Source organism: Panulirus ornatus, chromosome 67 (genome assembly GCF_036320965.1).
Source record: "Panulirus ornatus isolate Po-2019 chromosome 67, ASM3632096v1, whole genome shotgun sequence".
Classification (NCBI taxonomy): domain Eukaryota; kingdom Metazoa; phylum Arthropoda; class Malacostraca; order Decapoda; family Palinuridae; genus Panulirus; species Panulirus ornatus.
In genome coordinates, this window is record NC_092290.1 from 7,869,934 (window position 1) to 7,894,098 (window position 24,165).

The window sequence follows — 24,165 nt, forward strand, 5'->3', positions numbered from 1 at the left end:
ACATCTGAGAAATGGCAAAATATACACTTTGATACCAAGAGTGTAACTAGACGAGCAGCTCCCATACTCACCATTTTCTTTAGTCCATAGTGAAATCATGGCCAACATTCCTTGCAGTATCTTGACTGTATAATTTGCAGCACTCCGAGACATTCTTCTTGAACGTTTTCCTTCTCATCTTCATTGCCATCTTGTAGAAATGATTGCCTGCAACACAAATTTTTTTCTATTTTGAATATATTATCAAATTTATAAAGCAAGTGGATAAAATTCGGCAAATAACTACTACTTTATATGAAAATGCACCCTATATGTTAACGTAGGATGTACAATACTAATGAGCCTATCATAGATTATCTTATTTATTTATTAAAATGACCAACTCCTATCCTGTATGTTACCTTAGGATTTACAATACTAATAAGCTATCATAGAAATTATCCTATTTATATTTTAAGGTAACCAACTCGTATCCTATATTTTACGTTAGGATTTACAGTACTAATAAGACTATCATAGAAATTATCCTATTTTTATATTAAAATGACCAACTCCTTTTCTATATGTTACCTTAGAATTTACAATAGAAGTGATCCTATTTATATATTAAAATGACCTACTCCTATCCTGTATGCTACCTTAGGATTTACAACAATATAATTGTGTTTATTACATTCTATTATCATGTTTTCTATAATCAATCAGCTGTTTTGGTCACGTCCAAAAGAATATAAGTGACCTGTTTATGGAGAATGTCAACCCATGTCAGTTCATCTCTCTATCTCCTCCAGAATATTATGCCTCTGGGAGATGGACAAACCTGTACAAAAACATACTGGCAGCTGTAAAAGCACCATTTGTCATGACAGACTAGAAACAACTGGAGAAAAATGACAAGCTCATGTTGTGGTGATTTGAAGCAAAATCAAGTGGCAGTGGAAACAGCAGCTCCATAACTCGTACATTCCCAACAAAATAAACATAACAGGTGACACTGAAAGATCTTTGAAGACCTATAAACAAAAATGTATTACCCTCTATTATAGAAGAAGGTTTTAAAGAAGAAACCCGATGAGGAGAAAGCTGCAGTACTTGTAACCTTTGGTGGAGCTATTTATAAGAGATGTGTAATTCATTATGTTCCCAGCACCAGTAGATAGATAACCAGCCTAAACAAGTGGCTAAAAAATGTACTAACCAAATTTGATGGCAAATTTTACCAGCAACGAAGAATGAAGTGGTTGACAGATTTTGAAAGTGTGGAGAACAGACAGGAGAATTACAAGATTCACCTATCACCAGATTCAGGAATCCATCCAAGGAATGTGAGATGAAAGATTAATTAGTACTTGGACACTCAGATGACTTACTCTGTGAGAAATTCTTTAAAGAGGATGAAAATCTGTATGGCACATAAGCAGCAGATGGCAGTATATCTTGGTGTATGACCACATGCTAACAAGGTGACCTAGAAACCCAAGAAGGAAGACAAATGAAATGAAAGAGATTAAACATGAGGACCATGCCTGGTCACACACGCCAATGAAGGAATGCAAATTCTTTAGCAACAAGCAAATTTGGGAAGAGAGAAGAATGCCCAGCATATAGTACGACCTGTAGCGTATGCATGGAGAAGAATCACTTTGCATTTACTTGTAGATCGAAACCAGGCAAGGGTTTTAGAAGTATGGTCAATGGTATTCAAGAGGATCCTGATGGAAAAGCCAACCCCAATTTCCTGTGTGTTACAAGCTTTCGACATGATGCACCGATGAGGCCATTATGGCATCCACGAAGGACGCCCTGATGTCGTGTATTTTATGAAGCTTTCAACACGACTCAGCAATGAAGCCATCATGACATCAATGGAAGTAAGCAATAAGGTGAAATTTCAGGTTGACTGTGGGACAAGCATGAATGTTATTCCTCAACTAATGATGCCTGACAGACAGTTAAAGCCCCGTAATATAGTTTGTATATGTGGAATTCTACAGAGATAGGTGTCTCACTTGAAAAGAAAAAGAGAAGAATCAGGAATTTGAAAAGTGCATGGTGCCACAATAAGACAGCTAAAGATCTTGACCCATTAGAAGGAAACATGTTAATGATCAAAGCAAATACTCTTAGAGACAAGACCTGTCATAAAGAAACAGCAAATCAGAGGTTGGATGAGTTCATACGAGAAGATGATAAATTCAGGGACTATATGATGCAGTAAACAGGTTTTAAGAAAGACTAGTGAATGAGACTTGGACAATGAAGAAAGACCACAAAACAGTATAATGGGAGATGCACAAATTGAAAGAGGGTTAGATACAAACTCAGGTTTGGAGGACAATGTGAATACAGATGTGTGTGTGTGTGTGTGTGTGTGTGCCAAGTAGTGTGTAGAACTAGGATAAGGATGAAATAGGTCATAGAGATGTTTCTAGTGCAGCAGGTGGACTTACTTAGTGTAAGACTATAGAAATGTGCTGCCAGTTAGAAGGTAGCATCAGGAAAAAGACAAAGAATGACCCATCCACTCATATACACATTACATAAATGCACATGCACATGCATATCAACATATACACATATACAAGTACAATTTCACACTTGCTTGCCTTCATCCATTCCAGGTGCCCCTCCCCACAGGAAACAGCATTGCTTCCCCATGCCAGCAAGGTAGTGCCAGGAAAACAGACAAAAAAAGGCCACATTTGTTCACACTCAGTCTCTAGTTGTCATGTGTAATGTACCAAAACCACAGCTCCCTATCCACATCCAGGCCCTACAGACCATTCCATGGTTTACCCCAGATGTTTCACTTGTCCTGGTTCAGTACATTGACACCACGTCGATCCTGGTATACCATGCCACTCCAGTTCACTCTATTCTTTGCATACCTCTCACCCTCCTGTATGTTCAGGCCCCAATTGCTCAAAATCTTTTTCACTCCATCCTCCCACCTCCAATTTGGTCTCCTGCTTCTTGTTGCCTCCACCTCTGATACATATATCCTCATTGTCAACTTATCCCTACTCATTCTCTCCATGTATCCAAAGCATTTCAACACACTTTCTTCTGCTCTCTCTCAACTACACTTTTTATTACCACACATCTCTTACCCTTTCATTACTTACCCAGTCAAACCATCTCACACCACATACTGTCCTCAAATATTTCCAAGACATCCACCCTCCTTCGTACAACCCCGTAAATAGCCTATGCCTCGCAACCATATGATACTGTTGGAACTATTATTCCTTCAAACATTAAATCCACTTTTGCCCTCAGAGATAATGTTCTCATTCCTCACATTCTTCATCAGTCCCAGAACCTTTGCCCCCTTCCCCACTTGACTCACTTCTGCTTCTGTGGTTCTATTCACTGCTAAGTCCATTTCCAGATTTCTAAAACACTTCACTTCCTCCAGTTTTTCTCCATTCAAACTGACATCCCATCCAACTTGTCCCTCAACCCTGCTGAACCTAATAACCTTGCTCTTATTCACATTTACTCTCAATTTTCTCCTTTCACACACTTTTCCAAACTCAGTCACCAACTTCAGCAGTTTCTCACCTGAATCTGAGATGAAAGCAAAACTCGGGAAAAGGGGTGCGGAGATGGAGTGTGGCAGTGAGATATGGTGGCTAGTAGCAAGCCTGTTTGCAGATAATACTGAGTTGTTTGCGAAGAGTGAAGAGGAGTTGCAGAAGTTGTGTGTTTTATGATGTGTGTAAGGATAGGCAATTAAAGGTAAATGCAAGTAAAAGTAAAGTAATGATGTTTGAAAGGAAACAGAGTGAAAGTATAGATTTTGTGGGCTAAATTATGCTTTGGATATGGGGGGAAAGAGACTGGAAGAGAGAATTTAAGTATGTAGGAGCCATCTTGGGTAAGTGTGGTGATATGGAAGGAGAGACAAGGGAGAGAGCAGTTCAGGGTACAAGAGTCATTAAGACCCTTAATAGAAGAATGAAGGGTATAGGTATAAGTATGGAAGTGAGGAGATGATTAAGGGACAGTATAGTTTTCCCAACCCTGACCTATGCAACTGAAACGTTGGCATGGAATGTGTCCCAGAGGTCAAGAATTCAGGCCATGGAAATGAATCATTTGAGAAGAGCTTGTGATGTGACTAGATGGAATGAAGAAAATGAAAGGGAATGAATTATGGAGTTGTAGAATGGGTGAAACATAATACTTTAAGGTGGTTTGGGCATGTGGAAAGAATGGAAGACTGGAAGTTTACAAGGAAAGTGCACTGTATAATAGTACAATTAAAGGGGTTGGTGTGACATGGAGAAATAGGGTGGAGGAATACTGGTGGGAGAGAAATAGTGGAAGACTGCATGGAATGGTGCATGCAAGGGAGGGATGTAAGGATGGGAGTTCCAGGAGGGATCTGGTGTCAGGTATATCCAGTTGGCCAAGAGTCCAGTCTTCTTGGGGTCCAGTAGGTGAGGGGTCCAGTTGAGGAGGAGGCCTTCAGTAGAGCAGTGTTGATGATGGCAACCACTCTGAGGAAGAAGGTTCAGGTGTACTCCAAGGAACATAAATGTCCATCTTACCAGGACTTCATAAAGGAGGAATCAGGGGTGTTCCTTATGGTTACACCCCTGGTATCATAATGAATACTTTGCTATATTTATCCCCACCAGAAATCTCAACACCAGTAGCAGCAGCTGGATGGGCATGAGTGAAGGAGACGAGAGCAGAGCAAGTGTGTGGAAGAAGATATTAATTTACTTCTTTACGTTAACAGATTGAACAACAACAGCAGCAGAAGCAGTAAGAGGAAGAGGTGGAAGGTTTGGGGCAAGAATGGAGCAAGAGGGTGGGTGAAGGGGACACTGATTTTATGTATGTTTACAGATTGAGCAGTAGCAACAGCAGCAGCATCATTAGCCACAGCGGGGGTAGAGAAAGGGGGGTTGGAGTGGGTGGGTTGAGGGGAGGAGGTGGGGGGAAGGAGATGGGGGTTGGGTAGGAAGGGGGAGGTGGTGGGTGGGTGGGAGGGGTCCCAGGGAATGGGGGGTAGGGGTGAGGGGGAGAGGACTTTGGGGGGGGAGGGTGGAAGGAGGGTAGGGGAAGGTGGATGGGGGCAGGGGAGAGGGAGAGGTGCAGGAGGGAGGGTAATAACACCCTTGCTCTACCCCCACTGCTGCAACAACAACTGCAGCAGCAACAACAGGTTTAGGTCACTGGGGGATGAAGTAGTTGGTGGCTATGGTGGGAGTAAAGGGTAATAATAATCTTTGCTTTCAGTATGGACACTGCCACCACCCTGCAGAAGCAGCAGCCACTGGGAGAGAGAGAGAGAGAGAACTTATCATCTTTCCTTTCAGCTTGACCATTAACAGCAGAGGTACAGTTGATCAGGAGTCCAGTAGGCCAGGGGTCCAGTTGGCCAGGGGTCCAGTTGGCCAGGGGTCCAGTTGGCCAAGGGTCCAGTTGGCCAAGGGTCCAGTTGGCCAAGGGTCCAGTTGGCCAAGGGTCCAGTTGGCCAGGGGCCCAATGGCCATGGGTCTGGTTGGCTTGGGAGTCCAGTTGACCATGGGACGACGAGGCTGCTAAGATGGTTTACCAACAGCGGCGTACTCATCCACCTGACAAGCACCAAATGCAGTTAGTATAATCATTTTAAGAGTATATAAACTGTATACATACAAAATTATATTTAAGACTGCTACAAGGACCTCTGGCATTAGATTTTAACTGATCAGTTCAATGTATGGACTTAAGCACATAGTTTTACGGTGGCATCTAGTTCTCATCGATTGCCCTTAAATACTGATGCGTAGCATCTATCATCATTTGCTCCATTCTCATTAAACAAAGTGGGTATCAAGTGCTTTTAGTTATACATCTTTTGAAGGATTTGAATTTACAGAGCTAGCATTCCTGCTACTAATCCTGCAGGCTGGCAAAGGGCAGGGACGCCCAGTTCCCTGAGGTAGAATTGTAATATATCATTACAATTTAGAGTACAAATACCACCGAGACAAGTACACTTTTAACAGAACTGCATTTGGAATTCACATTATTACTTAACTAGTATTCTGTTAGACATTCCCCTATAATTCTTACATTCAATCTTCATCCCCTTTTCCTTATACAAAGGATCTTATTCTGTACTGCTCTTGTCAAATTATCAGGCTTTTGACCATTATACCATGCCTTTCCAGACCCACTCCACAGCAATTTCACTGCTATTCTTCACCTAGCTTACCAAATTTTCTAGTCAGGGATCCCAAAGGTTGGTGGTCCAGGAGAAAGGTCAAGAAAGGATGGAGGAAAGGAGTGGAGGGGGACAGAAAATTCATATCCACATCTGAGAAATGGCAAAATATACACTTTGATACCAAGAGTGTAACTAGACGAGCAGCTCCCATACTCACCATTTTCTTTAGTCCATAGTGAAATCATGGCCAACATTCCTTGCAGTATCTTGACTGTATAATTTGCAGCACTCCGAGACATTCTTCTTGAACGTTTTCCTTCTCATCTTCATTGCCATCTTGTAGAAATGATTGCCTGCAACACAAATTTTTTTCTATTTTGAATATATTATCAAATTTATAAAGCAAGTGGATAAAATTCGGCAAATAACTACTACTTTATATGAAAATGCACCCTATATGTTAACGTAGGATGTACAATACTAATGAGCCTATCATAGATTATCTTATTTATTTATTAAAATGACCAACTCCTATCCTGTATGTTACCTTAGGATTTACAATACTAATAAGCTATCATAGAAATTATCCTATTTATATTTTAAGGTAACCAACTCGTATCCTATATTTTACGTTAGGATTTACAGTACTAATAAGACTATCATAGAAATTATCCTATTTTTATATTAAAATGACCAACTCCTTTTCTATATGTTACCTTAGAATTTACAATAGAAGTGATCCTATTTATATATTAAAATGACCTACTCCTATCCTGTATGCTACCTTAGGATTTACAACAATATAATTGTGTTTATTACATTCTATTATCATGTTTTCTATAATCAATCAGCTGTTTTGGTCACGTCCAAAAGAATATAAGTGACCTGTTTATGGAGAATGTCAACCCATGTCAGTTCATCTCTCTATCTCCTCCAGAATATTATGCCTCTGGGAGATGGACAAACCTGTACAAAAACATACTGGCAGCTGTAAAAGCACCATTTGTCATGACAGACTAGAAACAACTGGAGAAAAATGACAAGCTCATGTTGTGGTGATTTGAAGCAAAATCAAGTGGCAGTGGAAACAGCAGCTCCATAACTCGTACATTCCCAACAAAATAAACATAACAGGTGACACTGAAAGATCTTTGAAGACCTATAAACAAAAATGTATTACCCTCTATTATAGAAGAAGGTTTTAAAGAAGAAACCCGATGAGGAGAAAGCTGCAGTACTTGTAACCTTTGGTGGAGCTATTTATAAGAGATGTGTAATTCATTATGTTCCCAGCACCAGTAGATAGATAACCAGCCTAAACAAGTGGCTAAAAAATGTACTAACCAAATTTGATGGCAAATTTTACCAGCAACGAAGAATGAAGTGGTTGACAGATTTTGAAAGTGTGGAGAACAGACAGGAGAATTACAAGATTCACCTATCACCAGATTCGGGAATCCATCCAAGGAATGTGAGATGAAAGATTAATTAGTACTTGGACACTCAGATGACTTACTCTGTGAGAAATTCTTTAAAGAGGATGAAAATCTGTATGGCACATAAGCAGCAGATGGCAGTATATCTTGGTGTATGACCACATGCTAACAAGGTGACCTAGAAACCCAAGAAGGAAGACAAATGAAATGAAAGAGATTAAACATGAGGACCATGCCTGGTCACACACGCCAATGAAGGAATGCAAATTCTTTAGCAACAAGCAAATTTGGGAAGAGAGAAGAATGCCCAGCATATAGTAAGACCTGTAGCGTATGCATGGAGAAGAATCACTTTGCATTTACTTGTAGATCGAAACCAGGCAAGGGTTTTAGAAGTATGGTCAATGGTATTCAAGAGGATCCTGATGGAAAAGCCAACCCCAATTTCCTGTGTGTTACAAGCTTTCGACATGATGCACCGATGAGGCCATTATGGCATCCACGAAGGACGCCCTGATGTCGTGTATTTTATGAAGCTTTCAACACGACTCAGCAATGAAGCCATCATGACATCAATGGAAGTAAGCAATAAGGTGAAATTTCAGGTTGACTGTGGGACAAGCATGAATGTTATTCCTCAACTAATGATGCCTGACAGACAGTTAAAGCCCCGTAATATAGTTTGTATATGTGGAATTCTACAGAGATAGGTGTCTCACTTGAAAAGAAAAAGAGAAGAATCAGGAATTTGAAAAGTGCATGGTGCCACAATAAGACAGCTAAAGATCTTGACCCATTAGAAGGAAACATGTTAATGATCAAAGCAAATACTCTTAGAGACAAGACCTGTCATAAAGAAACAGCAAATCAGAGGTTGGATGAGTTCATACGAGAAGATGATAAATTCAGGGACTATATGATGCAGTAAACAGGTTTTAAGAAAGACTAGTGAATGAGACTTGGACAATGAAGAAAGACCACAAAACAGTATAATGGGAGATGCACAAATTGAAAGAGGGTTAGATACAAACTCAGGTTTGGAGGACAATGTGAATACAGATGTGTGTGTGTGTGTGTGTGTGTGTGCCAAGTAGTGTGTAGAACTAGGATAAGGATGAAATAGGTCATAGAGATGTTTCTAGTGCAGCAGGTGGACTTACTTAGTGTAAGACTATAGAAATGTGCTGCCAGTTAGAAGGTAGCATCAGGAAAAAGACAAAGAATGACCCATCCACTCATATACACATTACATAAATGCACATGCACATGCATATCAACATATACACATATACAAGTACAATTTCACACTTGCTTGCCTTCATCCATTCCAGGTGCCCCTCCCCACAGGAAACAGCATTGCTTCCCCATGCCAGCAAGGTAGTGCCAGGAAAACAGACAAAAAAAGGCCACATTTGTTCACACTCAGTCTCTAGTTGTCATGTGTAATGTACCAAAACCACAGCTCCCTATCCACATCCAGGCCCTACAGACCATTCCATGGTTTACCCCAGATGTTTCACTTGTCCTGGTTCAGTACATTGACACCACGTCGATCCTGGTATACCATGCCACTCCAGTTCACTCTATTCTTTGCATACCTCTCACCCTCCTGTATGTTCAGGCCCCAATTGCTCAAAATCTTTTTCACTCCATCCTCCCACCTCCAATTTGGTCTCCTGCTTCTTGTTGCCTCCACCTCTGATACATATATCCTCTTTGTCAACTTATCCCTACTCATTCTCTCCATGTATCCAAAGCATTTCAACACACTTTCTTCTGCTCTCTCTCAACTACACTTTTTATTACCACACATCTCTTACCCTTTCATTACTTACCCAGTCAAACCATCTCACACCACATACTGTCCTCAAATATTTCCAAGACATCCACCCTCCTTCGTACAACCCAGTAAATAGCCTATGCCTCGCAACCATATGATACTGTTGGAACTATTATTCCTTCAAACATTAAATCCACTTTTGCCCTCAGAGATAATGTTCTCATTCCTCACATTCTTCATCAGTCCCAGAACCTTTGCCCCCTTCCCCACTTGACTCACTTCTGCTTCTGTGGTTCTATTCACTGCTAAGTCCATTTCCAGATTTCTAAAACACTTCACTTCCTCCAGTTTTTCTCCATTCAAACTGACATCCCATCCAACTTGTCCCTCAACCCTGCTGAACCTAATAACCTTGCTCTTATTCACATTTACTCTCAATTTTCTCCTTTCACACACTTTTCCAAACTGTCACCAACTTCTGCAGTCTCTCAATCAAGTCTGCCACCAGTGCTGTATCATCTGTGAACAGAAACCAAATCACTTCCCAGGCCCTCTCATCCCCAACCGACTGCATACTTGCCCATCTTTGCAAAACTCCTGCATTTACCTCCCTAACCACCCCATCCATAAACAAATTAAACGACCATGGGGAAATCACACACCCCTGCAGTAGACTAACCACTGGGAACCAATCACTGTCCTCTTTTCCAACTCGTACATATGCCTTACAGCCTTGATAAAAAATTTTCACTGCTTCTAGCAGCTTACCTCCCACACCATATACTCTTAAGATTTTCCACAGAGCATCTCTATCAATCCTGTCATATGCCTTGTCTAGATCCATAAATGCTACATACAGATCCATCTGTTTTTCTAAGTATTTCTGACACACATTCTTCAAAGCAAACACCTGATCCACACATCCTCTGCCACTTCTGAAATCTTACAGCTCAGCCTCAGTCTGATGCTATGTACATGTCTTCACCCTCTCAATCAGTGCCCTCCCATACAATTTTCTGTAGTTTGAACACTCACCTTTATCCCCTTTGCCTTTGTACAATGGCAATGTACATGCATTCTGCCAATCCTCAGCCACTTTACCATGATTCACTCATACATTACCAATCAACAACACAGTCACCCCATTTCTTAATAAATTCAACTGCATTACCCTCCAAACGTGCCACCTTGCTGGCTTTCATCTTCCGCAAGGCTTTCACCACCTCTCTTAACCAAACTATTCACCCTGACCCTCTCACTTCACACACCACATAACAATACATATATATTTGTACCATAAATGATCAATTTATATTATAGTGCTATTGTATTTTTGTGATAAAAGAATATTTTCTAAATTGATGTACAAATATACAGTACAATAGTAATTCTTTAAAATGAGAAGGAATAGTATTTATGCTTATTACAGTGTATCATAGCATGTTTTTTTATTAATAAGCAGCTTCTTTGTTGATATCCAAATGTAAGCCACCTTTTTTTGAGAATATACCGAGCGAGGTGATATTGGTCATAAGCCTCTGTAAGAAGCACGCACTAATATTGAATGGTGGTGGCCTTCCACCCGAGCAGCTCCTTGTACCTATGGACACCACAACAGCCTCCTGGACCTCCGGTGACCTGGATTCCTGGTGACCTGGACTTTCCATCCAACCTCTGGGATCCTGGACTCTGAGCTAGGTCAGTGACGTGGCCACCTTGGTTGTCTCCTGGACCCCTGGGTTGCCATATTCTTGGTCCTGGACCCCCTAGTCTTACCTGATGTATCAGATTAATTTCCTGATGAAGTGCCTGACAACCCTGGTATACACCAACTCTGTATCTACTTTTACAGTAAAATTTCATTCAGTAACATAAAAAAATAAATTTTTACATTTATCGTTGTAAAATTTTTTGATGATACTGAATGAAATTTTACTGTAGAATTAGACAGTGTTGGTGTATACCAGGGTTGTCAGGCACTTCATCAGGAAATTAATCTGATACATCAGGTAAGACTAGGGGGTCCAGGACCAAGAATATGGCAACCCAGGGGTCCAGGACACAACCAAGGTGGCCACGTCACTGACCTAGCTCAGAGTCCAGGTCACCAGAGGTTGGGTGGAAAGTCTAGGTCACCAGAGGCACAGGAAGCTGCTCAGGTGGAAGGCCAACACTGGTGTAATTATCCACTTGACTACGACAAATTGCTGGAAATGTTTTATCAGTGGAAATGGTGTACAGCTTGTGCAGTTGTGTGCTGAAAAAGGACTGGTTATTGGGAATATCTAGTTTAGAAAGAGGGATATACACAAGTGTACATATGTGATTAGGAAAGATGATCAGGAATTACTGGATTGCTATGCAGGGGGAAGGGTGTGATGTCCCCATGAGTGTTTATATATGAGTTGGTGTGACAAGAATATGTAAGAATCTAAGAGAGAAGGGCGAATATGAAGTCTGTAGGGGATGAGAGGGACATGAAAAGTCAGTCAGTTATTGTTTGTTATGATACAACATTGATAGATTTGAGCGAGTACAGAATTTTGTGACTGAGTTTGGAAGAGTATTTGAGAGAAGGAGGCTAAGAGTAAGGGCCGATCACACTATAAGGGTCATCTCTCTATGGTTTTCATATGTAAATTATTTTTGTGTTGACATCAATCACAATAGGCTATGGTCAAATGCACCATGTTGGCTGTGTACCAACTATATAAAAAAAATGTTAAAAACAATTTATTATTAACACATTGAGGTATTTAATAATAAAATCCAATGATAAAAGTTTAGATAGAACTCATTATAACAAAATACATGGTGCATTCTACGTCACCCATCAAAAGACGTACGAGCGCATCGGATTCAATGGGATCCGAGCCAAAGTAAAGATATCCAATGTTGTTACATGGGATCGGATGCTGTTTCTTATACTTACATTATTTATACGAGTTAACAGGTTCAGGATCTGATCACTAGTGAGCTGGAGGAGAACCTGTCAAGACGTGCTCCTCCGTATAAGTCGTGCTCGAGCCCAGAAGCCGGTTCAAGGAGTCACAGTGACCTGCGGGGAAACAAAGAGGTGTCAATTCTTCGTGAACCAGATTGACGTAAGTGATGTGTGTTGTCATGTCAATAATCTCGAGTATATACGAGGATGTTAAGTGGTGTGAGGGATCAGGTTGGGATCCAGCTTGGGGTCGACTCCTTGGTGTGGGCCCGCCTCATCATCCTGGAACCCGAGATGATGATCATGTGTTGACATTTGTGTTGTGTGTAGCAATATATACAAACTAAGGCAACAACAACAACACTGCGGCAACACTCAACCTTGACCCCAGTGTGAAAACCAGCAGCAATAATCACATGATTTACATTAACATTTTAACGTTAAAATGACATGGTAATTATACACATTAACCTTAGATATTAACGTTAAAATGACATGGTAATTAAACACATTAACCTTAGATATTAACGTTAAAATGACATGGTAATTAAACACATTAACCTTAGATATTAACGTTAAAATGACATGGTAATTAAACACATTAACCTTAGATATTAACGTTAAAATGACATGGTAATTAAACACATTAACCTTAGATATTAACTTGTTCTTCATTAACCGTCATGGCTGTGTTAACGTATATATATATAAGTACAATTATTGCTCTACTGGCTGTATTCCCTCATCACCGCACACTATATCATTGCATTTTGCTGGTAATTCTGGTCATTAGGTCATTATCGACGGCAAGATGAAGATAGGAAAGGATTGGGTGTGTTATTTTGTAATAGTAATAACGTACATAATGACATTTGGGCCCTTGTCGGAAACAAGATGGCGTCCGGCCATCAAGCCTTATCTTAGCTTTAGCTGGTCGAAATGACCCATTTTATCCTCGTTAGGATAACAACTGTCTTGAGCCATGGCCGAACATGAGGTGTAGTGTGAATATCAAGTGGAAAATAAACTTGGCGCTTCGTTTTAGCAACAGAACAACACAACGAAACTACCAAACGATCATTACGATGGTTCACACATACACACCAGAGCCTCTCCAATGTCGTCAAACTTGATTTAAATGAACTCATAACCGGGATCAGATGCACGCATATATATATATATATATATATATATATATATATATATATATATATTTATGTGTGTGTGTGTGTGTGTGTGCCACTTCCCGCATGGGTTAACAGAAGGACCGTAGGTCAAGCCAGCCATATCTCTGCTAATTACCGTAAAAATAACACTTTATGACACTCCACTTTGCCCCTTATGCATAACATTACAACTGGTCAACAAATTTCTCGAACAATTTGCATATACTAACCTTAAAATAAGGGTTTGATGGAGGATGTGTCACGCGTAGGTCCTCCCCGTCAGCGGCTCCTACCAGCAAATGGCCATCTTGGCTCATGGAATTTATACCGTCCCTGGAAACTCTGGCACGACCTGGCCACGGCGTCAAATTCCTAGCTGGCAACTCAAAATCACGAGGAAATGCAGGAATTATCTGTTTTCTAACATCCTGATGGTGTTGAGAGTCCTTAAATAGATGCCAGGCGTGAAAGTAAGATGGTTTTCAATGTCTTTGATGGTTATATAACTGTAAATGATACCAAGATCACGATTTAATTATGTGTTGTGATAGTACCATATCCAAAACATAGGTGGCAGTTTTAGTACCATATCCAAAACATAGATGGCAGTGTTTCATACTTTCTCTCCTTACTCGCGTGAAGCAGTAAAGTTCGAACCTGTCTCATAAAGTATGAAATAACGTACAGAACTTGGATTTTTATACCAGAAATTACGTTTTAAAGAGGAAGGTAACACAATAGTACAATTCTGAAGCTTTTATAGTTATTTTTAAGACGTCTTTTGTAGTACAGCAGTGGAAAATACGGGACTCGCCTGAACGAAGCTGTTCCGATTCAACTGACTCAATGAGGCTTCGAAACACAGCCAAAACGCAGTTAGTACATCAGTCCAAACTCCCTTAAGAAAGTTCCTTATGAGAAATGATGACCAGAAATAAGGGTGAGCCACTAAATGTTAAAAAGTGGCACTGATGTATACTAGTTATGGAGACTATTTCCGTGGACATATCTTTATTTTGGGGGAGGTGGTTGCAGAAGGGAGTCATAGGGCGTCATAGATAGATAGATAGATAGATAGTGGCTTTGAAAATGATTTACTTAGACACTTTTTCTTGCCAAGAAGGAAAACGAATCATAAGATCACTTAAAAGAAAACTTAACTTTCAATCATTAACTCAGTTATTTGTGGTGGTTGGCATTTTTTTTTCTTTTAGATAATTAATGTATTTAGTAGCTCTGGTGTTATTTGTGAGTTTATTGATAATTGTATTGTGAAGTGTGTTGAACTTAGGTTGTACACTTCAGGGCCTTATGTGCCGACCCTTGATTTAGTGCCATGATCTAGCTGCTGACCTAGGCCCTTAGAACTGGGTCAGCCTCAGTCTGTGGTCAGACACCAGAGGGGTTGGACGATTGTAACTGTCTGTCCGCTCAGCTTATATAGGGTTTTGTAAACTACTTATAAAATGACCAAAACAAAATGCTTCTTTTATTTTTATCGTTACAGATCATTAAATTTAATGGCTCTTTTAAAGTTATTTAAGTGTGGATCTTAGATCTTTTAGATATTCAGTTTGAAGCGTTTTTTTTAGTTTATATCCTGATTTTTGATATATTGGTTTTAGTCAGATAGACAAGATAATGGCTTTTATCAGGGAGTCTTATTTCTATAAATGAAACATACACTTCCGTAAACAAATATTTATTACATTACATTACATCAGCGACATAGGAAGATGGTGAAAAGGACATGTTTGCAACCTTGCTCACTAGTCCAAGTTACTAAAACAATGGAGATACAAAGGTTTGAATAATTGTCGATCTTTGTTTATATCATATACTTTATTATTTTAAGTATGAATACATACATGTATACATTACCTATATTACATATACTCATATTATTATAATCGCTGTTTACCTCGTCAGCAAGGAAGCGCCAGGAAACAGACGAAGGAAGAAAGGCTCATCCACTCTTATACAGATATATACATTGAAATGTATATGTATGTATATGTGGTGCATTTATGTGTATGTGGGTGGGTTGGACTTCTTGTCTGTTTCCTTACGCTACCTCGCTAACGCGGGAGATGGCGATTAAGTATAATAAACGTTTGTATTTTGCATAATACATATCAAAGTTTTTACTTTTTTTTTTTCCAGATTCTTGGTTGATGCCTTAGGGATGGAGAAGCCTCAAAAGCAGTTAAGAATTTGCTTAGTGAGGCAAACATGGCTGGGACAACAAGGAACACTTGTTCAGCTGAAACCTTTTAGGCCCCGTTGTTCTGGGGGTGTGTATGAGGGGATGGATGTCAGAAGATACCAGCTTGACTGTGCGGGAAGACAGGTGGTCACATTGAGAAATAGATCAGAGATGTAGCGGGAAATAGAAAGTACTACAGCAAGGAACATGGCTCAATATCACGCCGGAACTGAGCGATGATGATGACCTTACGTTATACTGCAACTGGAAAAGATCACGTTGTGGACCAACACAATCTACTGTAAGTAGGGTCATTGCACAGACAGATGGTAGACAAAACATAATTTATGCAGATTAGGGTCTTCCCTGGTGGTGTGGGTGCTGTAGATGGTACTCGTGTAAGAATATTGACACCTTCAGTGAACAAAAACATATATTTTTTTTATGCCAAGGACAAGATAATGAACATGGTTGTACATTGGCCAGGATCAACACGATTCGAGGATTCAAGAAAATGGGACAAGAAGATTTGAAAGCCATACTGTACTACCATATTGTCATCTTATTGGTGATAGTAATTACCATTACAAGACCTGAAGATGGTTCTCATACAGCTTGTAACGGGTAACGTTAAACGTTTTCTTGCATGTTTACTTGTGACAAAATGTCAATATTATTTACATATCTACACAGGCTGTAGGAGAAACAGGTTTCATGTCTTTTAAGTGTTTCCACAATCCAAAATTGACCTAACCCAGTGTGCAAAAGATTTCTAGATTATGAGAAAACAAGCTAGACGATTAGCCTGGGACTAACATCCAAACTCAGATTTGTACATAATAAGATTCATGTATTACAGGACACAAGAAGAAAACTAAATGTACTGTGGAAAGGGGGATTGGACAGCTGAAACGAAGGTGGCATGTTTTGCATGGAGAAGTGACTCGGGGTCAAGACAGAACAAATCTATCATATAATCATGGCGTGTGGTGTTCTCCATAATATATGCAAAGAAGTGAATTTACACCTTTGAGATGAAAGTGACCTCGACATTTTTCTTGGATATAATTTGGATGCAGCAGCACACTCAAATCACTTATACCCAGGAGATGCACCTCTAGGTTTGTGTTGCAGAGACTACTTTGCTAATTTACACTTCATGGCAGAACAGCGATTCAGTATCATGCACACTTTTTCAAACTGAAAACTTAGTGAAGAATGGGCATTGTTGGCGGATAAAAAGATGTTTTGGAAGGAGGTACATAAAGTGTACAAGAGAACAAATGGGAACATCAGTGAAGGGGGCTAAATGGGGAGGTAACAACAAGTAGTGGAAGTGAGGAGATAATAGTGAGTATTTTGAAGGTTTGCTGAATGTGTTTGATGATAGAGTGGCAGATAAAGGGCGCTTTGCAAGATGGTGTGCGAAGAGAGAGGGTCAGGGAGAATGGTTTAGTGAATAGAGAAGAGGTAGTTAAAGCTTTGTAGGAGTTGAAAGCCAGCAATTTGGCGGGATTGGATGGTATTGCAGTGGAATTTATTGAAAAAGGGGGTGACTGTGTTGTTGACTGGTTGGTAAGGATATTTAATGTATGTATGGTGAATGTTGGGGTGAAGAAGGTGGTGAGAGTAAGTGAGCTTGGGAAGGAGACCTGTGTGGGGAAGTACCAGGAGAGACTGTGTACAGAATGGAAAAAGGTGAGAACAATGGAAGTAAGGGGAGTGGGGGAGGAATGGGATGTATTTAGGGAATCAGTGATGGATTGCGCAAAAGATGCTTGTGGCATGAGAAGAGTGGGAGGTGGGCTGTTTAGAAAGGGTAGTGAGTGGTGGGATGAAGAAGTAAGAGTAATAGTGAAAGAGAAGAGAGAGGCATTTGGACGATTTTTGCAGGGAAAAAATGCAATTGAGTGGGAGAAGTATAAAAGAAAGAGACAGGAGGTCAAGAGAAAGGTGCAAGAGGTGAAAAAAAGGGCAAATGAGAGTTGGGGTGAGAGACTATCAGTAAATTTTAGGGAGAATAAAAAGATGTTCTGGAAGGAGGTAAATAGGGTGCGTAAGACAAGGGAGCAAATGGGAACTTCAGTGAAGGGCGTAAATGGGGAGGTGATAACAAGTAGCGGTGATGTGAGAAGGAGATGGAATGAGTATTTTGAAGGTTTGTTGAATGTGTCTGATGACAGAGTGGCAGATATAGGGTGTTTTGGTCGAGGTGGTGTGCAAAGTGAGAGGGTTAGGGAAAATGATTTGGTAAACAGAGAAGAGGTAGTAAAAGCTTTGCGGAAGATGAAAGCCGGCAAGGCAGCAGGTTTGGATGGTATTGCAGTGGAATTTATTAAAAAAGGGGGTGACTGTATTGTTGACTGGTTGGTAAGGTTATTTAATGTATGTATGACTCATGGTGAGGTGCCTGAGGATTGGCGGAATGCGTGCATAGTGCCATTGTACAAAGGCAAAGGGGATAAGAGTGAGTGCTCAAATTACAGAGGTATAAGTTTGTTGAGTATTCCTGGTAAATTGTATGGGAGGGTATTGATTGAGAGGGTGAAGGCATGTACAGAGCATCAGATTGGGGAAGAGCAGTGCGGTTTCAGAAGTGGTAGAGGATGTGTGGATCAGGTGTTTGCTTTGAAGAATGTATGTGAGAAATACTTAGAAAAGCAAATGGATTTGTATGTAGCATTTATGGATCTGGAGAAGGCATATGATAGAGTTGATAGAGATGCTCTGTGGAAGGTATTAAGAATATATGGTGTTGGAGGCAAGTTGTTAGAAGCAGTGAAAAGTTTTTATCGAGGATGTAAGGCATGTGTACGTGTAGGAAGAGAGGAAAGTGATTGGTTCTCAGTGAATGTAGGTTTGCGGCAGGGGTGTGTGATGTCTCCATGGTTGTTTAATTTGTTCATGGATGGGGTTGTAAGGGAGGTAAATGCAAGAGTCCTGGAAAGAGGGGCAAGTATGAAGTCTGTTGGGGATGAGAGAGCTTGGGAAGTGAGTCAGTTGTTGTTCGCTGATGATACAGCGCTGGTGGCTGATTCATGTGAGAAACTGCAGAAGCTGGTGACTGAGTTTGGTAAAGTGTGTGGAAGAAGAAAGTTGAGAGTAAATGTGAATAAGAGCAAGGTTATTAGGTACAGTAGGGGTGAGGGTCAAGTCAATTGGGAGGTGAGTTTGAATGGAGAAAAACTGGAGGAAGTGAAGTGTTTTAGATATCTGGGAGTGGATCTGTCAGCGGATGGAACCATGGAAGCGGAAGTGGATCATAGGGTGGGGGAGGGGGCGAAAATTTTGGGAGCCTTGAAAAATGTGTGGAAGTCGAGAACATTATCTCGGAAAGCAAAAATGGGTATGTTTGAGGGAATAGTGGTTCCAACAATGTTGTATGGTTGCGAGGCGTGGGCTATGGATAGAGGTGTGCGCAGGAGGATGGATGTGCTGGAAATGAGATGTTTGAGGACAATGTGTGGTGTGAGGTGGTTTGATCGAGTAAGTAACGTAAGGGTAAGAGAGATGTGTGGAAATAAAAAGAGCGTGGTTGAGAGAGCAGAAGAGGGTGTTTTGAAATGGTTTGGGCACATGGAGAGAATGAGTGAGGAGAGATTGACCAAGAGGATATATGTGTCGGAGGTGGAGGGAACGAGGAGAAGAGGGAGACCAAATTGGAGGTGGAAAGATGGAGTGAAAAAGATTTTGTGTGATCGGGGCCTGAACATGCAGGAGGGTGAAAGGAGGGCAAGGAATAGAGTGAATTGGAGTCATGTGGTATACAGGGGTTGACGTGCTGTCAGTGGATTGAATCAAGGCATGTGAAGCGTCTGGGGTAAACCATGGAAAGCTGTGTAGGTATGTATATTTGCGTGTGTGGACGTGTGTATGTACATGTGTATGGGGGGGGGGGGTTGGGCCATTTCTTTCGTCTGTTTCCTTGCGCTACCTCGCAAACGCGGGAGACAGCGACAAAGTATAAAAAAAAAAAAAAAAAAAAAATGGTGAAAACCCTGCAGATTGGGAGAATGCATGCATAGTGCCATTATACAAAGGCGAGTGTTCAAGTTACAGAGGTATAAGTTTGTCGAGTATTCCTGGGAGGGTATTGATTGAGAGGGTAAAGGAATGTATAGAGCATCAGATTTCAGAAGTGGTAGAGGATGTGTGGATCAGGTGTTTGCTTTGAAGAATGTATATGAGAAATACTTAGAAAAGCAGAGGGATTTGTATGTAGCATTTATGGATCTGGAGAAGGCATATGATACGAGTTGATAGAGATACTCTGTAGAAGGTATTAAGAATATATGGTGTGGGTGGCAAGTTATTAGAAGCAATGAAAAGTTTTCATCAAGGATGTAAGACATGTGTAAGAGTAGGAAGAGAGGAAAGTGATTGGTTCCCAGTGAATGTAGGTTTGCAGGCATGGGTGTGTGATGTCTCCATGGTTGTTTAATTTGTTTATGGATGGGGTTGTTAGGGAGGAGAATGGAAGAGTTCTGGAGAGGGGCAATGAAGCAGTCTGTTGTGGATGAGAGGGCTTGGGAAGCAAGTCAGTTGTCGTTTGCTGATGATACAGGGCTGGTTGCTGATTCGGGTGAGAAACTGCAGAAGTTGGTGACTGAGCTTCGTAAAGTGTGTGAAAGAAGAAAGCAGAGTAAATGTGAATAAAAGCAAGGTTATTGCATTCAGTAGGTTTGAGGGATTGGTGATTTTTGTTAACTATCATTTTTTTTTTGGGGGGTGGTATATTTTTGGATGGGTTTTAAGGTGTCGAATTCTTTAGTAGTTATGGAGAGAATGAGCGAGGAAAAATTGGCAAAGAGGATATGTGTGTCATTAGTGGAGGGAACAAGAAGTGGGAGACCAAATTGGAGGTGGAAGGATAAAGTGAAAAAGATTTTGAGCGATTTGGGCCTGATCATACAGGAGGGTGAAAGGCGTGCAAGAAATAGTGAATTGGGATGATTTGGTATACTGGGGTCGAAATGTGCTGTCAATGGATTGAACCAGGGCATGTGAAGTGTCTAGGGTAAACCATGGAAAGTTTTGTGGGGCCTGGATGTGAAAAGGGAGCTGTGGTTTTGGTGCATTACACATGACAGCTAGAGACCGAGTGTGAACGAATGTGGCATATGTAGTCTTTTCCTAGTGCTACCGCATGGGGAGATTGTGGGGTGCTATTTCATGTGTGGCAGGGTGGCGACGAAAATGGATGAAGGCAGCAAGTATGAATAAGTACATGTGTATATATGTATATGTCTGTGTATGTATACATTGAAATGTATAGGTATGTATGTGTGCATGTATGGGCATTTATGTATGTGTGTGTGGGTGGGTTGGGCCATTCATTCGTCTTTTTCCTTGCGCTACCTCACTAACGCAGGAGACAGCAACTAAGTATAATAAATAAATAATGACCATTATACGGTATACATTCCTTATTAGGTAAAAGACATCACACAAACTCCAAAGATGTTTCATAACCATATCATACCTTTGTCACAACAATCTGTGGATTGTTATAAATTATTTCTACCTGGGAAATCATTCAGTTCTGTAAACATTTTTTTCCAGTAAAGAAATACATTAACTTGTCCACACACTATGATTTGGAGATGAGAGTATCAGCAAATTATAAGTGAATCTGAGGGGTGTTAAAAAGTTGTTTCAAAGAAATAATAGACGAATTATTAGTTAGGAATTTTAACTGCAAGTAGATTGCACTTATGTTTTGCAGTTCTCTAATTTTTAGGTCTTTTTTTTTAGATAGATTGTCCCAAGTCTGTAGACGTAGGCCTATGCATCAGCATTGAACCTGAAGGCAGGGATTCATGCGAGGACTGAGGAGGAGGTATCATCATGTTGAGCATCCTGTGGGAGAGAAATGAATCAAGTTAACTGTAAAATGTAAGTTTAAAACTTTGGCTGTAATATGAACTAAATTGTAACCATTTGATTTACTAAACTTTAATACTTTTCTATAATACTATAAAAAGCCCTCTTGACTTAAATCAAGTCATATGGGAAAAAATTATAAGTACATACAAATTTCAGTGCCACAAATGGTTACTTCTGGTGAACAAAGAAAATATATACAAATTGCTAAACTAGTGGTATCCTCACAGGAATCATTAGTCACAGAATTGTAGCTGAAATTCCTGTGATGCTTGGGCTGTCAGCACCAAGAATACCTGCTACTGCATGTGACAAAGGATCAAGCAGAGGCTTATCATGTAGTGGACCACCACCTGTAAAAATACATACAGCAATTAAGACAAATTCACAAGCATTGTACGGCAATAACTTAGCCTTGCCTATGCAAGTCTTTCATAAAACTTAGCTATGCCTGTCCTATTTCACATTGAGACTATGAAACTGTCTTATTTCCATTTTTGCTCCATAAAGAGCGACCTACTAGTCCTCCACTCTGGAAAGTGTTATCTGTTAGCCTCTTACAAAATGGGTATAGTTTCATAAGTTACTTACCTGTTTTACAGAAGAGCCTCTTATGAGTAGCAATCTTATTCTTTCCTGAGGATATAATGTTGTGATACCTCTTCTGAACCTGTTGTTCCACAGTTCTTGAAAAGCAGGGGAAAGCTGCATTTATCTGCTGTTTAATGCTCGACCATGTTTCCACTTTTATTCTGGAATTAACCCCATCAGAGAATCCCCTGGTGACCTTCACCACTACCACCATTACCCCTACTGTGTCTCCAATGCTATCACCAACATCGTTCAGTCTCCACCCACTGAACCATACCGACCTAAGATGGCGGAGATTTATGTGTATCAAACTTCAATAAGATCCTGGTGTCAAAATACCCCAGTGTGGCCCTAAATCTGGAGGCGTATCCCTTGTGGAGTGAAGTGATGGTGGAGGGTGGTCTCCTTGGTGAAGGAGGGAGGGAGGGTGGCATTGGTGGAGGGTGGGGACCTTGGTGAAGGAATGAGAGAGGGAGGGAGAGGGCGATGTGAGGAAGTGCTGGAGGATGGCATCTCAGAGGAAAAATGGGTATGTTTGAAGGAAAAGTGGTTCCAACAATGTTATATGGTTGCGAGGCGTGGGCTATAGGTTGAGTTGTGCGGAGGTGGGTGGATGTGTTGAAATGAAATGTTTGAGGACAATATGTGTTGTGAGGTGGCTTGATGGAGGATGGCATTGGTGGAATGACTTGGTATACCAGGGTCGACATGCTGTCAATGGATTGAACCAGGGCATGTAGTTAGGAATTAGTTTCATTAAAGGAGAGAGTAAGGTAAATTTACTGGTACTGACATTTTTTTATTTTTCCAGAACATTCAACTTACCTCAGGATGGTGATATTCATATACATACAACTTGGCTTCAGCACTGGAAACAAGGAGCAAATAAAGGCTGTTATCCACATTGAAGCACTGCCTGGTCAACCACTCCATAAGCAGTCAAATGTTCGAACATTTCAAAATTCTTTGTCACTTTATTGTATCGGTATACCTGAAAATTGGAATTTTTAAGTATTCACATATTGCAATGGTTTTCAACTTTCGCGCACATACAGATTCCCTTACATCATTTTGTAAAATGCGTAAAACCTCTGGTCAGTAAGGATGGATGATGAATTTGGCCATCTTTTTTAATATAAAAGTCATAGGAAAAAATAAGGCAAAATTCTTCAGTAACCAATACAATACTGTCAATAGGTTTCTAAGTGGGCAACAATGCGTTTTGTAAATATCCGCAACTAAATTTTATAAATGGAACCAACATTCTTGAACAAAACTAAAGTACTTTTTGTAACAAGCTTTTTTTTATGAACTTAATCTCTGCCCAGCTGAGAGCTTTTAAGACCTCAAAGGCTAAGCAATTCCTACATGTCTCAAGGGAAGGTTTTCTAATCAGGAGCAAAGTCCTACACAAGATACTATATTTGCACCATGATTGCAACTTTATGTACCCTTGTTTTCCCACACAAACTATTTGCAGATTATTAGGTAAACTACAGGTTACTGTCATCATGACAAGTTTACAGACTTTTTAAGTACGAGACAATACCATATCCACGCAAGTTTTTGCTTAACTTTAGTAAAGAAACAATGTACAATCACAGCATAAATCGCTTTTACCCTGGGTGCAGTTGATATCAAATTGAATTCAACCTCTGCTCTCCTCTCAGTAGGGTTAAGTGGTCATTCATTATGGCAAGAGACTAGTATAGTTTCACTGATGGCTTCGCAGATTCCCATATGAGGAAAGCAATACGAGACTAGTTGCAAAGGCTTTCTTCAGGATTTTTCTCCAGTTTGTCATATTGACACCTTAGAATTAAAAGTAATTTACAGTTTGATTGTACAATTTAACTAGTATAAAGGCATACTTGTTCCAAATAAGAGGCAAGTGCAAAGAATTTAATATCCTTTGTCATGAAGTATGTTAAAATATGCTTTAGATATTCATTACCACATGAAAATAAATTGGTGACTGTGACTTCAGAAT

At 40.3% G+C, this 24,165-nt stretch overlaps 1 protein-coding gene, 3 long non-coding RNA genes and 1 pseudogene across 10 annotated transcripts in view; 3 read left to right on the forward strand and 2 right to left on the reverse strand.

Moving 5' to 3' along the window:
- LOC139747207 (uncharacterized) overlaps positions 1-3,156 on the forward strand; it is a 46,409-nt gene extending 43,253 nt beyond the window's left edge. The window contains exon 10 of the long non-coding RNA XR_011712339.1: positions 792-3,156. This is a non-coding gene — a long non-coding RNA (uncharacterized lncRNA). The remainder of the gene's footprint in view (positions 1-791) is intronic.
- The window catches only part of LOC139747206 (uncharacterized), a 155,319-nt gene that overhangs the window by 127,184 nt on the left and 3,970 nt on the right, over positions 1-24,165 (reverse strand). For 2 of the 3 annotated variants that reach the window (XR_011712338.1, XR_011712337.1), the window contains 3 exons: positions 23,001-23,166; positions 21,813-21,937; positions 21,242-21,560 (listed from right to left, as the gene is read on the reverse strand). The exons of the other annotated variant lie outside the window; for it this stretch is intronic. The gene's annotated coding sequence lies outside the window, so the exon portion shown is untranslated. Of the gene's footprint in view, positions 1-21,241; positions 21,561-21,812; positions 21,938-23,000; positions 23,167-24,165 lie in introns of those variants that run through there. 3 annotated transcript variants of the gene reach the window in all.
- LOC139747204 (rab proteins geranylgeranyltransferase component A 1-like) overlaps positions 1-24,165 on the forward strand; it is a 127,057-nt pseudogene that overhangs the window by 81,863 nt on the left and 21,029 nt on the right.
- Positions 4,952-24,156, forward strand: LOC139747208 (uncharacterized). 5 transcript variants are annotated; one of them, XR_011712344.1, is made up of 8 exons: positions 4,955-5,613; positions 7,107-8,186; positions 12,339-12,489; positions 15,659-16,002; positions 16,188-16,325; positions 16,561-16,822; positions 21,460-21,596; positions 22,987-24,156. It is a non-coding gene; the product is annotated as an uncharacterized lncRNA (long non-coding RNA). The 5 variants fall into 5 exon arrangements; XR_011712341.1 differs by having other exon boundaries at positions 4,956-5,613; positions 21,456-21,596; XR_011712342.1 differs by having other exon boundaries at positions 4,952-5,613; positions 12,332-12,489; positions 15,659-16,325; positions 21,456-21,596.
- LOC139747209 (uncharacterized) lies at positions 5,458-15,801 on the reverse strand. Its single transcript, XR_011712345.1, has 4 exons — positions 13,726-15,801; positions 12,318-12,443; positions 6,387-6,522; positions 5,458-5,594 (listed from the first exon to the last, which is right to left on the reverse strand). It is a non-coding gene; the product is annotated as an uncharacterized lncRNA (long non-coding RNA).